This window comes from Vicugna pacos, chromosome 6 (genome assembly GCF_048564905.1).
Source record: "Vicugna pacos chromosome 6, VicPac4, whole genome shotgun sequence".
In the NCBI taxonomy this organism is placed as follows: Eukaryota; Metazoa; Chordata; class Mammalia; order Artiodactyla; family Camelidae; genus Vicugna; species Vicugna pacos.
Window position 1 is genome coordinate 51,046,884 of NC_132992.1, and position 13,235 is coordinate 51,060,118.

Sequence of the window (13,235 nt, forward strand, 5' to 3'; positions counted from 1 at the left end):
GTCAAAATAAGTAAGCAGGATATTTATTTTATAAGTTCAAATACAAACAATTAAAATCATTTACTTAAATCAGTGGGAAATCATTCTATTTACTGAAATTTAGATATTAATAGTCCCTTGATTTAATCCAAATAATTAGAATAGGAATGCAATTTATCTCATAACCAAATTTAAAATTTTTAGGAAAAAAGTTCAAAATATAAATTCCAACAAACTTCTGGTATCATGAGGTGTATTTACTCTAACAAAGCATGTTCCACACACATTTTGAAAGACAATACAATTACATATACTTCTTTTTCCATTTTTTTCTTTGCTTTAGTAATCTTCTCCCAATATATTGTTTTTTCACGCTGTTACAACATTTTCCATCCTTGGAGTAAAGCCAACAATAAATAACCTGTCAGGATCAATTCTCCTGTATAATATATGGGCTATTAACATAGAGAGCACAGCTGGCTTGCATGCATCTGTAGTTTTATTTTATGGAAACGGTGGAAAATTATGGGGAAACAGGAGAGAAGTATATGATTTTAATATTAATTACTGGCAATCAGGTGAGATTGAGAAAGTAGGGAAAATATTTTAAAATATCAGGTCTCTATTTTCAAGAATGTTGTAAAATAAGATTTCTTGTACTTTTTTTTTTTAATATACAAAAGAGGACTAAAACGTTACATCCTGTTGAGCAATTTTTCAAAATTCAAGGTGTATGTTCTCCTTTAATCAGCTTCTAAAACCTGAAGCTGACATTTTCTCTCCCGGATACATGTTTTCCTTTCTTAATCAGACATACTTGGTGAGGAGATAACTTTCATTTTTCTCTTCTTCCTTATTTCCCTCTCCTTCCACCAAATAGCTCCTCAAATAACGTAAAGCATTTTATCTTATGGTTATGTTAACTTGGAATGCAGTTTCAGTTAGCTTAAGTGATCACTAGATCTTAATTATTTTAAAAACTTGAATATGAAAAACATTTAAAAGATATGTCTCAACTGTGCAAATAGTTGAGATGTATATAATCAGTTACAGCTTTGCCTCCTTCAACTCACATCTTCCTGTGAGTGCTGTTTTCTTTCTTTATAAGAATGTATGGGACTGTTGCAATTTTTTTGTCATTAAGCTGGAAAAACCCTCTTATGTCTGTGTCTTGCAGGCAATTAGTCTTTCAAGTAATGATTATATGTGGAGTGATGCTTGTGAAAATTATGACTTGTATATATTTTGAATTTTTTTTTCCTACAGCACTTGACCTCTACAGGTTTCAATTGTTGTTGCAATTATCTAGACCATTTAAAAATTCTACTTTTTAAAACAAAGAATTCTAACACTTGCTCTTATGATCACATTGGGGATGTTATGTGAACATCAGGGTTTTTTACACACGTACGTGAGGAAACTTGACACTCTTGCTCTTAGGCAATACATACATACAGTCAGATGGAAAATTCCTAGATTTTACTTGAATGTGCATTCACAGAGGGAGGTGACAGGAGTTAGGAAGAAACACACCGAAACAATTATACTAAATTACTACAAAAGTATGTGTGTGTATGTGTGTGTGTGTGTGTGTATTTGTGTATTCTCATGTATAATCTCATTTCCCAGCCTGGTTGACTTCTGCCTTGGGCCAACCTATGTATTCAAGTAACTCAAGAAACTAGAACCTTCTGATAATAAGATAAGCCCGTCTAAAGCAGTGACTGTTCGTCTCAGACACAAGAGATCTGCTAACATTCCTCAGTTCCTGTCTCTCAGGCTCTTGGCAGCTCTGAAAAATCTGCTGACTAATTGCTGTAAAATTTCCCTGAAAAAGGAAAATCAAGTTTAACATGTACAATTCAAACTTATTTTCTTGGTATTCTTTCCCCATGAATTTCTTCAGGATTCTAAAAAGAAAAATATTCTACATTTCCTTGGTGACAGTGTTTGAAAAAAATCTAAAACTAATTCTGGTACACATGGTCCAAATCTTAGACTGAAGTGTTTTTTAATACCCACTACAGGTTTGAATATTAATGACTTCTCTCACTGAGGAGCTGCACATTTCCATCTGCCCTGAACGCCAAGAATTCCAACTGCAACTCTCAGTGCCTGACAAACATGACAAAGAAGTTCCTCTGAGCTGCTCATATGTTCATATTCAATATGTGATTTTTTTTTTAACATTAGCCATCAAAACGGCTGTTTTTCTAAAAGGAGTGTCAGGATAAGCTACTGAAATGAATAAAACTGTCTCTTGTGCAATGTGGTTACATGGCTATTATGTAAAATCGTTGTGTTACATACAGGGGATGAACGAGTAAAAGCCACAAGTACATTTTAAAGTCATATTTAAAAAGACGAGACTTTACAGATGATTGCAACATTTGTTATTTTTTAGAGGGTCTATTTTCTCAGGTTGATGACTGCCATTTGAAGCAATGTGATGAGAGCTGAAGTTGGGCTAGTTACTGCCACACTTTATCTAGAGTTAGATAAACAAAACAAGTGGGGACGGATCTGTTCTTAAATGTCCTTTGTGAACAGTGCTGATGGCATCAGTCTTTAATTTATTGAAATAATAGCCCTCTTAATATCACTTGCAGTTAGCATTTTACATCTCCCATCACATTTGGACGTTTCAATTTGCATAGATTTGAGTGATTGTTTAATTTTGAGAAATTAAGCTATCGCTTTTAACTTTCAGCTCACATAAATCACTTTTATGGCTAAATGTTGAAAAGGACAAATGTAATAAATGCTTGGAGATAAGGCAGAAGTATCTTACTTCTGTTCTTTTACATTGCTATTTGGTAAGGAGACAAGCATTTTAAGAAAAAAGAAATCACTGTTTCAGTTATTTCTAAAATACGTACATATATAATACATAATTTTAAAGCTCATATTTAAAAAGAAAAGTGTCTTTATATTTCAGGTTGGTAGCTGAAATTAGGTGAATTAATAACACTCTAAAGGGATGATAAAAAGAATAAAAATAATGTTAGTTACCATTTATTGAACATTTACTAGATGCCAAGGTCTATGCTAGGCTTGATATGAATTATTCTTAATAATGAGAGGAATCATGCAAGATAGATGGATTTAGCTCCATTTAAATTGTAGAAATTTAAACTTAAAATTTAAGTAATTTATCTAAGGTACACAGCAAAGCTGAATTCAAACTCAAGTCAGCCTTCTTCAAAGTCCTTGTTTTGTCATAGCGTACTCTCAGATGACCTTAACACTTAAAGAGAATAGTCATACCGATCTCTTCCTTCCTCCCATATTCTTTGCATCCACATCAACTTAAATGATTGCCAAGACTGAGATAAATCAGACCTTTTCTAACATGAGTACATTGGGTTTTAATGAGAAGCATGGGCAATGCTCTCAGGGCTCTCAATGTATATCTAGAAGGTATTCCAAATTCCTGAGGTTATACTGATTTGTGGCTTTAATGTTTGCTGAGATCTCTTTCTAGGAGAATTAAAGGTGCAAGTTACAGGGGTAAGGAGTAGAAGGTAATGGTAGTGATGACACTTTCAGAAGGATCTACTTGGACTTATATAATTTGATCTTGTATGGGAACCTAAGTATTGGTCGCTACTGTAATTCGTCCAAAAACCAAGACAGGAAAAGTAGGTCCTTTATTTAACTTATCAGATTATTTGTTAGATTTAGGAAGCAAATTATGACTCTAAGGGCTCTAAGATGCTAAGATAAGTAACGAGAAGAAATTACGAGTGTGCCTCAAATTGCTTCTTGTTTTTCGGAGCAAAAGTGGGTGGCTGTCTTCTTTCTCAGTAAGTTTTGAGCTCAGTCTTATTTTAAAATGAAGGTGTACATGAGCAATTTTTTATCTTTATTCTCAAAATTTCCTACTGTGTTTTTCCTTTTATCTCTTGATGAATAAAACATGACAAATAAAACATGAAAAGGTGAGTGGATGTTGGGTATAGTAAGAAAAACTGGCAAATACCGATGCTCCTTCTTTAAATTTTTCTCTACTTATTTACTTTATTCTTATTTAATTGCTGGTGAACTTTGAGAGATATAAAATGTGGCGAATATGTCTTTTGTATACCGAGTTTAACACAGTAGAATATACTCTGATTAAGCCTGTACAAATTATGATCTCATTTTTTTCAGTCAGCAGAGTGATGATTAGAAAATATAAACCAGAGTTGAAACGCTCACCGATAAACCTGACACGCTCTTGCCAAACAGATTGTAAATGGAGCCCAGTCAATATAAACAGCGATTCCTTGTTGTAGTGCTATGAGCAAGACGTTAAAAAACCAGTCTAGGGTTATATTGGTCACAAACCTGACTCCCCTGATTTAAACACATTTGTTGGCTTTGTTTTCAGCTGAGAGGGCCGTTGCAGACAGCCCTCCCATCATTCCCCCGTCGCCAATTTCACAACCCAGGCGGTTGAAAAGACCAGTGTGGATCCCTGAGAGGTCCCCAGTTGTGGTTCTCAATACAACTTTAAAGCTAAAAGCTTATGGAACCCCACAGGGAGTTCAGGGAGCCCAGGGCTGCAGCACTGCAGAAATGGAAAAAAAAAAATCCCTTTCGAAAAAGAATCTTGTGGCTTCCACGAATTCTCAGCTCCTCGCTCCTGTGGGGTGTTGGCAAGCCCCGTAGTTATCTGGTTACTTTCATTATTTATTGAAAAGAACTGTGGGGAGCAATGTGTTGCTCCCCGAGGTGTTATTCAGTAGATAATGAATTAAGGAACAAAGGAGCAAAGAGATTTGTGCTTCAGGAGGAAAAAGAAAAATATTTATGTGGAGCAGAAGTGAGGAGAGGCAAAAAAAATAGAGAAAAATTTCCTGTTGAATATAAAGAGAGGTGCACTTGTTCCAATACCTTGCTTCCTTCTCTCATATAACTGAAATAATGAGAAGAAAACAAAACCAAATGTAAAATCCTAATGTCTAAGAGGCCATATGTGGAAGGGTAAATTGTCAGCTTTTGGGTCTCAACACTACTCTAGTAAATATATGTCAAAAGAAAAAACCAGGAGCTACCCATGGTTTTAGTTCAAAAAAAAAAAGTGAAAATAAACAGCTCAGGAACATCTAGTCATAATTTGAAAGCCCATATGATGGCTCTAAGATAATCAGTGACCATTCCAGAGACTTGATGACATTCAAAACAAAATCCAGATTTTCATTTCAGTCCAGCTCTGGGCTCCACATGAGGTTTTGCTGTTCTTCCCATGTGAAGATGTCTCCCTTGATCCACTGGACCTCTTTTCTTCCAGGAGCGATGAGATGTTAAGGTTGCTGGATACTCTCACAAACCTTTCTTGTGGTTTCCTTGGACATAAACAGATCTAGAGAACTGTTACTAAATAATCATTATTTTTATATTTCTGTTGTGGATTAATAGATAAAACTTCTTCAAATGGGGTCCAAAACCAGTCAGTCTCCAGTGAAAAGTGTCATTTTGTATTTCTAATGTCACTGTCACTGCTAAAATTATATTAAAGTCTCAATTTAAAAACTCATTATTTAAAAATTTTTACGAAATGGAATTCCATTCCAGATATTTGTTATGAAGCTGGTTATAAGATTGGTACTCTCTCATGCTACATTTTTCTGCTCCAGAACAGGAAAAACTTTTTCTCCTCACCAACTATAATTTGAAATGGCTTTAGATATATAGGCAGACGTGGATTCAATGGTTTGCCTTATGCATTTGCATAAACCTGTACAGACCCTCTGAGGGTTTATAAACATACATATAATGTGTACACATAGACACACACATGTGAAGGGAATATGAAACTTATTGAAGTCAGCTAAGACTAATTGTGGAATAAGCCTCAAGATAACTATCAAATGTGTAGGAAATATGCATAAAAGAAAAGTGATTAAAAATGTTGAAAGTATGCAGTTGAAATGAGGAGGTATGCTGAGAATGGACTGTGAATGCAGAAGGCAAATCAGGACTATCTTGAAGGAAGCAGGGCACCAAGACAGGGTCTGCAATGTCAAGGACACTGTTTTTGTTATACTGAAATTTCTAAGTGCTTTAAATTAAAGAAAATTGACTTACATGAGAATTCTTAACAACAAACTTAAGCTCATGTAAATAGCTAATCACCAATGTCATCCTATCTTCATTTAGTACGATTAATATGTATTATCAATGTTTTCTTTATAGCCAAGTGCCCCACCTCCACCTTTCTTTACCATACTGTCCTGAAGAGGCCATGTTGCAGAGGAAGAGAGGCTAGACTCTACTGGCTGTGCTATGTACTCACCTTGTGACCCTGGGTCACAGTCTATGAGTCTACTGCTAAATCTGAAAAAAAATGGGTAAAAAGTTCCAGCGTTATTAGGATTTTGTTAGCCAGAAGCTACATAAATTATGCAAAATGGTTATAACACCAGACACAAAGTGAGCACACAATAAATGTTAGCTAACATCATTTATTTTATATTTAAAAAATGCCTTCTTACTATCTTATAAGGTCACATGAGTTTAAGCTTACAGTATTTTTTCCCTAGCACTTGTTTAACATTTATAAACTTATTATATTCTTCCTTATTCTTCACTCATTAAGAATCACTTTTTAAATATTTTTAGTCTTAATTAGTTTCAATTCTTCCTAATATTTTAGTTTATTTTCTTTATTTTTAATTTTATTTCTTCTGTAACATTATTTCATTTTTTCATTTCTTTTAAAAAGTCCTCATGAACTATTTGACTATTTAGGATGAAAGCATAGATGTTCCTCTTTTTTGTACTGTTGTATTTTTTTTAACTCTTTACTTCTAGTTTTCAATCTTTGTTTGTTTTTTGCTTGTATTTCATTTGACTTTATTTTTCCCTATAAGTACTTTTGGATTTAATGTTTCTTCTTAAAATTTACAGAAATCTTGTCAGCAGAGAATTAGGGACAGTAGATTTAGGGGTGGTTAATTTTAAAAGCCTATCTCTCCCACTCCATCTAATTCCTATAGCACTACGTCTAGGGCTGGGCAATAAATCTATTGTACAAACAAACAAAACAAAGTACTGTTTCCCTGCATTATATAGAAATTTGCTAGCTACTTCAAAGTCTTTTCTGAAGATTCACGATACACTCAGCAGAGACTGTCCACTTAAACCTCTACCGCATTGTCTTGAGAGCATGTTCCTTCCAGTACCTTTATGAGTAGCTCTATCCTTTGAAATCCATCTGGTACATAAAGGTCTTAGTTTTGGAGCAAGCTCTACTCAGTGTCTTCCGTCATTATAAAGCATATTTAGAATCCAGAAAAAAAAAAAAGTGGAACAGCTATGCTTTCCCAGATGATTCCCAGAATCACCAGGCTCGTGAGAATTCCACAACTAATGAGAAAGGGGTGTCCACTTCACCCCTTGACCACAGGCCTGTAACTATGACAGAGTTCTCAGAATGTGGCTAAAAGCAGATTCCAGGCTTCTTCTCTTGCCTCGCGAGGAGCTAGGGGAACACCTAGTCCTTTTACATCATAATCACTTCAGTGATATTTTCCTCCCAGACTTTAATTGGGGAATTTCCCACAACTGAGCTCTGGCTGAGAGCCTGGCTCTTCTAATATTTTCCGTGCAACTCTTCTTACCATTTTTACTGTGATCTCTGGTAACCTAAGAGAAAGGACTGTTAAGTTGTCTTGCCTAGGCATGGCTTTAATTCAGTTTCCTTTTATGCTAAATGCAAAATTCTACCTTAGTATTTATGAAGTGTCTTTCATGATATGACATAACTTTCAGGTTGTATAATTTACTCTATTTAAAAAAATTTCTCCCAAATGGTTTTCTTTTTGTCTCTAAGTGTACAGGTAAGAAAAATAATTTAAATGCACAGCCAAGCATGACATATACAGATTGTAAACAATTGGTGTATATCATTTCAGATTATTTTTCATTGTAAACAATTGGTGTATATCATTTCAGATTATTTTTCATGTTGTGTAAAACATAACTTTAAAGACATTAGTTTTTTAAAGGTCTCATATACAGTATAGGTTTCATATATTAAATAAATAACTGAGGTTCTTGTACTAGAAGCTTGTATTTTTGGCCTTTGTCCTGTGTTTTCTGCTGGTCACATTGCTGTGGTTGCTTTCAATTTAAGTGCTCAAACTCTACCTATTGGATGTTTTAAATTCTCTCAAAGAAATGTCTAATATTTCTTTTATTTTTTTAAAAAATGTACCCCCTTATGCATATCTCCCATGCATATAATCAATACTTCAGTTTATAACTCCTATTGAGCAAATTCTTAGAGTGAGGAAAATCAGGGATGACTCTACACATTATCATTTACTTCAGGCTTATATGATGTACAAGTCTTCTGCCTGTAGTTATTTGTGCACCTTTGAAAGGAAACTGGCCATATTCTACACTTTTTGACATCTTTAAAACACTGCTCTGGTATAAAGATCACAAATGTCAAACTTGGTCTCTATTTTTTTCTAAAAGAAATTGAACTCCCCTTCCAACATTCAAAAATTGAAAGACATAACAGAAATATGGATTTCTGGTTTCTCCCACAAAACTTGGAGTTCTTGCAATATTTGCCCATGGGCTGTGACGGCCACACTAATAAGGACACACCCTCTTCAGTTCATTACAGTCTTTGCCACTCCCTATTGTAGACTCAGTACATAAAAGACTTTGATCTTTTATGATTGATAACCACTTGGCATCTATATGCATTTAAAAGGGTAGTCTCAGACTTAATAGTTTTTTTCTGTGTTTCACCACCAGCATCCTTTCTGTGAGGCAATCATGACTCCCTGAGGCTCACCAAATTTTGTTACACCTGGTTAAACAGGCTGCTTAACTGTAACATGCTCATTAGATCAGGGTTGCAGATGTATTTGTAACAAATCTGATTTTCTTGGTAAAAATGCAGAAGTGCCTTTTATTTTCTAATTAGAAGCAACTAGTGGAGTGTGATTGTGGTTATTATAATGGTATGTAGACCTGAAACATACTAGTTTATTGATTGTATTAAATTATACACATCCTGTAGTTTAGAATAGTCCCATAATCATGAATGCCTAGCTTTGGTTCGTGTTCCAAAATGTTCCATCAAATGCAAAAAGCAAGGACAAACCTCCGCAGTCGCTGTGCACACCTTGGAGCACACCTTGGCTTAACCTTGGAGCTGGTTTTGTGATACACAGCGGGGGCTAATGAGAAATGGCAGCTTTCCACTTGCATGAGGATCATCCTGGCCATCAGGGCCCAACAGCACCCAAAATGAAGCCAGGCAGTGAAAAGGGTTGAATTGATTCCAGACCAAGTCTGGGAGAATTAATAATTCAGGAAAGGCTAGAATGAGAAGAAAGTAATATGTAGGAAAGAACAATTTTTATGAAATGTTGTAAGAAGTAGAATGCTAGGTAAAATAGTAAGTGGTGGACATAGTGGTGACTCTGGGGGAAGTAAAATGTGGGTTTAAATCCTTAAGCTTTTGATATTGAGCTGTTAAATAGGTGATTATTAGCCTAGGGAAATGAGCTAACCTCTCCGACCTGTAGTCTCCTCATCCTTCTAGTGACAACTGTATATGCATGGAGAAAAATGTCTGAGATGCATGCACATGTGTATGTACATGTGTGTGTGTTTAGTATACCTAGACACATACAGTAGTCATACAATAAATAGTGTCAGGTGTTGTGGCTGCAACTGAAGCTGCTATTTTCACTACATTCCCCTTTACTAATCCTGTCACCGTAAACTGGTCTTCTACCTATCAGTTTCTGCCACATGAAATGAAGGTTGGGAAGGGGACTGAACTATCCCATGTTCTTTATTGGAGACAACCCTCCACACTCTAGAATTTATGATCCATTATGATGTGTTATGTTTAATTATACCCACTAGAAGAAATTGCTCTCAAAAAATAAATAAATAAACAAACAAGGAATGCTTTCTTCTAATTCCTGCTGAGATCTTAGGAATTAAACCCCAGTCTTCACATTAGACTTACATTTCTTCACTCACCATCTGACCATGTGTGCTAATTTTTTTCAAAATGCCAATATGAACAAAAATATTCACAATTGCTTGTAACTCCAGTAAGACATTTGTTGAAAAAGGAATGCTATTTATGACAAAAAACAAAACAAAATTTGTATGTTTACAAATTTAAGTGTCTCCAACACTTCACTCCATAGGTTCCCAATGTCTTGGCCCTTGAATTCATGAAATATATGGAATTTAAAAGCTGATGTTTGTGGATTGCAAGATTTAATATTGTTAAAATGTCCATACTCCCCAAAGCAATCTGCAGGTTCAATGCAAATACCAATGACATTTTTCACAGAACCAGAACAAATAATTCCAAAATTTGTATGGAAACACAAAAGACCCAAAGTAGCCAAAACAAACTTGATAAAGAACAAAACTGAGGAATCATATCCCCTGATTTTAAACTATACTACAAAGCTACAGAACTCAAAAGAGTATGGTACTGGCAAAAAAACAGACATATGGCACAACAGAACGCAACAGAGAGCCCAGAAATAAACCCATTAAATGGTGAATGAATGTGTGACAAAGGAGGCAAGAATACACAATGGGGAAGAGACAGTCTTTTCAATAAATAGTGTTGGGAAACCTATACAGCCACATGCAAAAGAATCAAATTGGACTACTTTCTTACATATGTACAAAAACAATCTCAAAGTGGATTAAAGACTTCAGTGTAAGACCTGAAACCATAAAACTCCTAGAAAAAAACATAGGCAGTGCGCTCTTTAACATCAGTCTCAGCAATAACTTTTTGGATATGTCTCCTTAGGCAAGGGAAACAAAAGCAAAAAGAAATGGGACTGTGTCAAATTAAAAAGCTTTTATAGAGCAAAGGAAGCTATCAGCAAAGCAAAAAGACAGCCTATTGAATGGCAGAAGATATTTGCAAATGATATATCTGATAAGGGATTAATATCCAAAATATACAAATGATTCATTCAACATCAAAAAAAAAAAAAAAACCCAACCCAATTAAAAAATGTGCAGAGGACCTGAATAGACATTTTTCTGAAGAATATATATTGATGGCCAACACACACACACACGAAAAGATACCCAACATCACTAGTAATCAGGGAAATGCAAATCAAAACGATGAGGTATCAGTTCTCACCTGTCAGGATGGTTATTGTAGAAAACAGACAACAAATAACAAGTACTGGTGAGGATGTAAAGAAAGAGGTCCCCTGGGTGGAGGGTATAGCTTAAGTGGTAGGGTGCATGGTTAGCATGCACGAGGTCATGAGTTCAATCTCCAGTACTTCCTCTAAAATGAAAATAAATAAACTTAATTACCTTCCTCGCCCCCCACCATACACACAAAAAAGAAAGAGGACCCCTCATGAACTGTTGGTGGTATTGTAAACTGGTGCACCTACTATGGAAAACAGTATGGAGGGTCCCCAAAAAATTAAAAATAGAACTACCATATGATTCACCAGTTTCATTTCTGGGTATTTACTCAAACACACATATTTATACACATATACATGCACACACAAACAATGGAATATTGCTCAGCCACAAGAAAAGAATGAAATCTTGCCATTTGCGACAACATGGATAGATCTAGAGGGTATTATGTTAAGTGAAATAAGTCAGAGAAAGACAAATAGCATGTGATCTCATTTATAAGTGGAATCTAAAAAAAAAAAACAAACAAAAGTGAAACAAAAAAAATGAAATCAGACTCAGAGCTACAGAGAACAAATAGGTGGTTGCCAGAAGGGAGGGGATGAGGGGGTGGCTGAAGTAGGTGAAAGGGATTAAGAGGTACCAACTCCCAGTTATACATAAACAAGTCACTTGATGCAATATACGGCATAAGAAATGTGGTCAATAATACTGTAATAATTTGAATGAGGACAGGTGGTTACTAGACTTATTGGTGGTAGTATTTTCATAAGGCATGCAAACATCAAATCATTACAGAGTGCAATGAAAACTGTCATAATATTGTACATCAATGATATTTCAACAGCAACAAAAAAGAACAGAAAGAGGAAAGTTAGTGTTTTCTTTCATGATCTTTGCTCTATCACTAATTAACAGGAAGACTGGTCATGTCACAGGTTGATGAAATAGCAAGTTCTGTATGCCTAAAGAGAAGCGGGGCAGAGGCCGAGGGGAAGTGGAGGAGCAGCAGAAAGTTCAGGGATGGGACACTGGGCACCAGATAATGCTGCTGTGCCTTATGAGCAAAGTTTAGAAACTTACAATGTATCCAAAAACTCATAAGAAGCAATGGCAATATTTTAAATTTGGTGGTATCAGTATCATAATTTAAAAGTTCACTGTCCAGACTGTTGAAGATAGTTTAGATTGTACTTGAAGATGAGCTAGCACATCACAGCAGAAAGCCAAGCAAGAGACTGTCAGTAGTAGTTGAAACTAAGTGGGAAAATGATGATGGTTTGAGGAATATTGAGAAATTTAAACTACTGGGCTCAGTGTTTAAATGTAGGAAGACAAGGCATAGGGGAGATGGAATCGGATTCTCAGGTTTGTTTGTTTTTTGTTTTTTGTTTTTTCTGTGGGCTTCATGGTTTTGTGATTCATTGAAATGGAAAATACAAGAGGAGGAAAAGCAATGACTCAGAAACAGAACATTTTCCTTAATTATTAAACAAATTAGTCATTCCAGTCTGATGTCTTTACAGACTTTTTTTTCCCCCTGAAATAATGTTCTGATATTTGTTACATTGGTCCAATGGAGCCAACCAATTTAGATCTGAAAGGGACGTGTGATGTTGTATTCATGCTTTGCAGAAATCTCCATGAATGAAAGAGAGAGCCTCTTAGGAGAACTGAGTGCTTTAAACTAAATACACTAATTTCACAGCTGCTGACTTGAATAATATAACCAGGCTCTGTATGATAGCCTCTTGTTCAACATTTCAAGGAGATCCTATAACTAAAATAAATTTTCTAGAGGCAAGCCGTCAATCTTTCAGTTTCACTTGGCTCCAATCTATGGAGGGAATCTGATAACCAGAAACACAGGATTGAAAATGAAGCATGAAATAAAATGTTCAAAATATATCGAAAAGTTAAAAGGGTAATGAGATTGAATGTGCATCCTGGTTACCAATTTGTCTCCCTTCCTAAAGAACCATATTCTGACAGAGGTCTTTTGATGTTCCTTCCAGTGTACTTACACTGTCCACCTCAATACACACTCACACCCACCCAGTACAAAAGCAAATGCAGTTGTTCTAACTCTG

The 13,235-nt window shown here is 35.4% G+C and overlaps 1 long non-coding RNA gene across 1 annotated transcript in view; it reads left to right on the forward strand.

The window, feature by feature from the left end:
• Positions 1–2,219, forward strand: part of LOC116280961 (uncharacterized) — a 151,194-nt gene extending 148,975 nt beyond the window's left edge. Inside the window, exon 9 of the long non-coding RNA XR_004190364.2 lies at positions 2,007–2,219. This is a non-coding gene — a long non-coding RNA (uncharacterized lncRNA). The remainder of the gene's footprint in view (positions 1–2,006) is intronic.
• Positions 2,220–13,235: the final 11,016 nt, after the last annotated feature.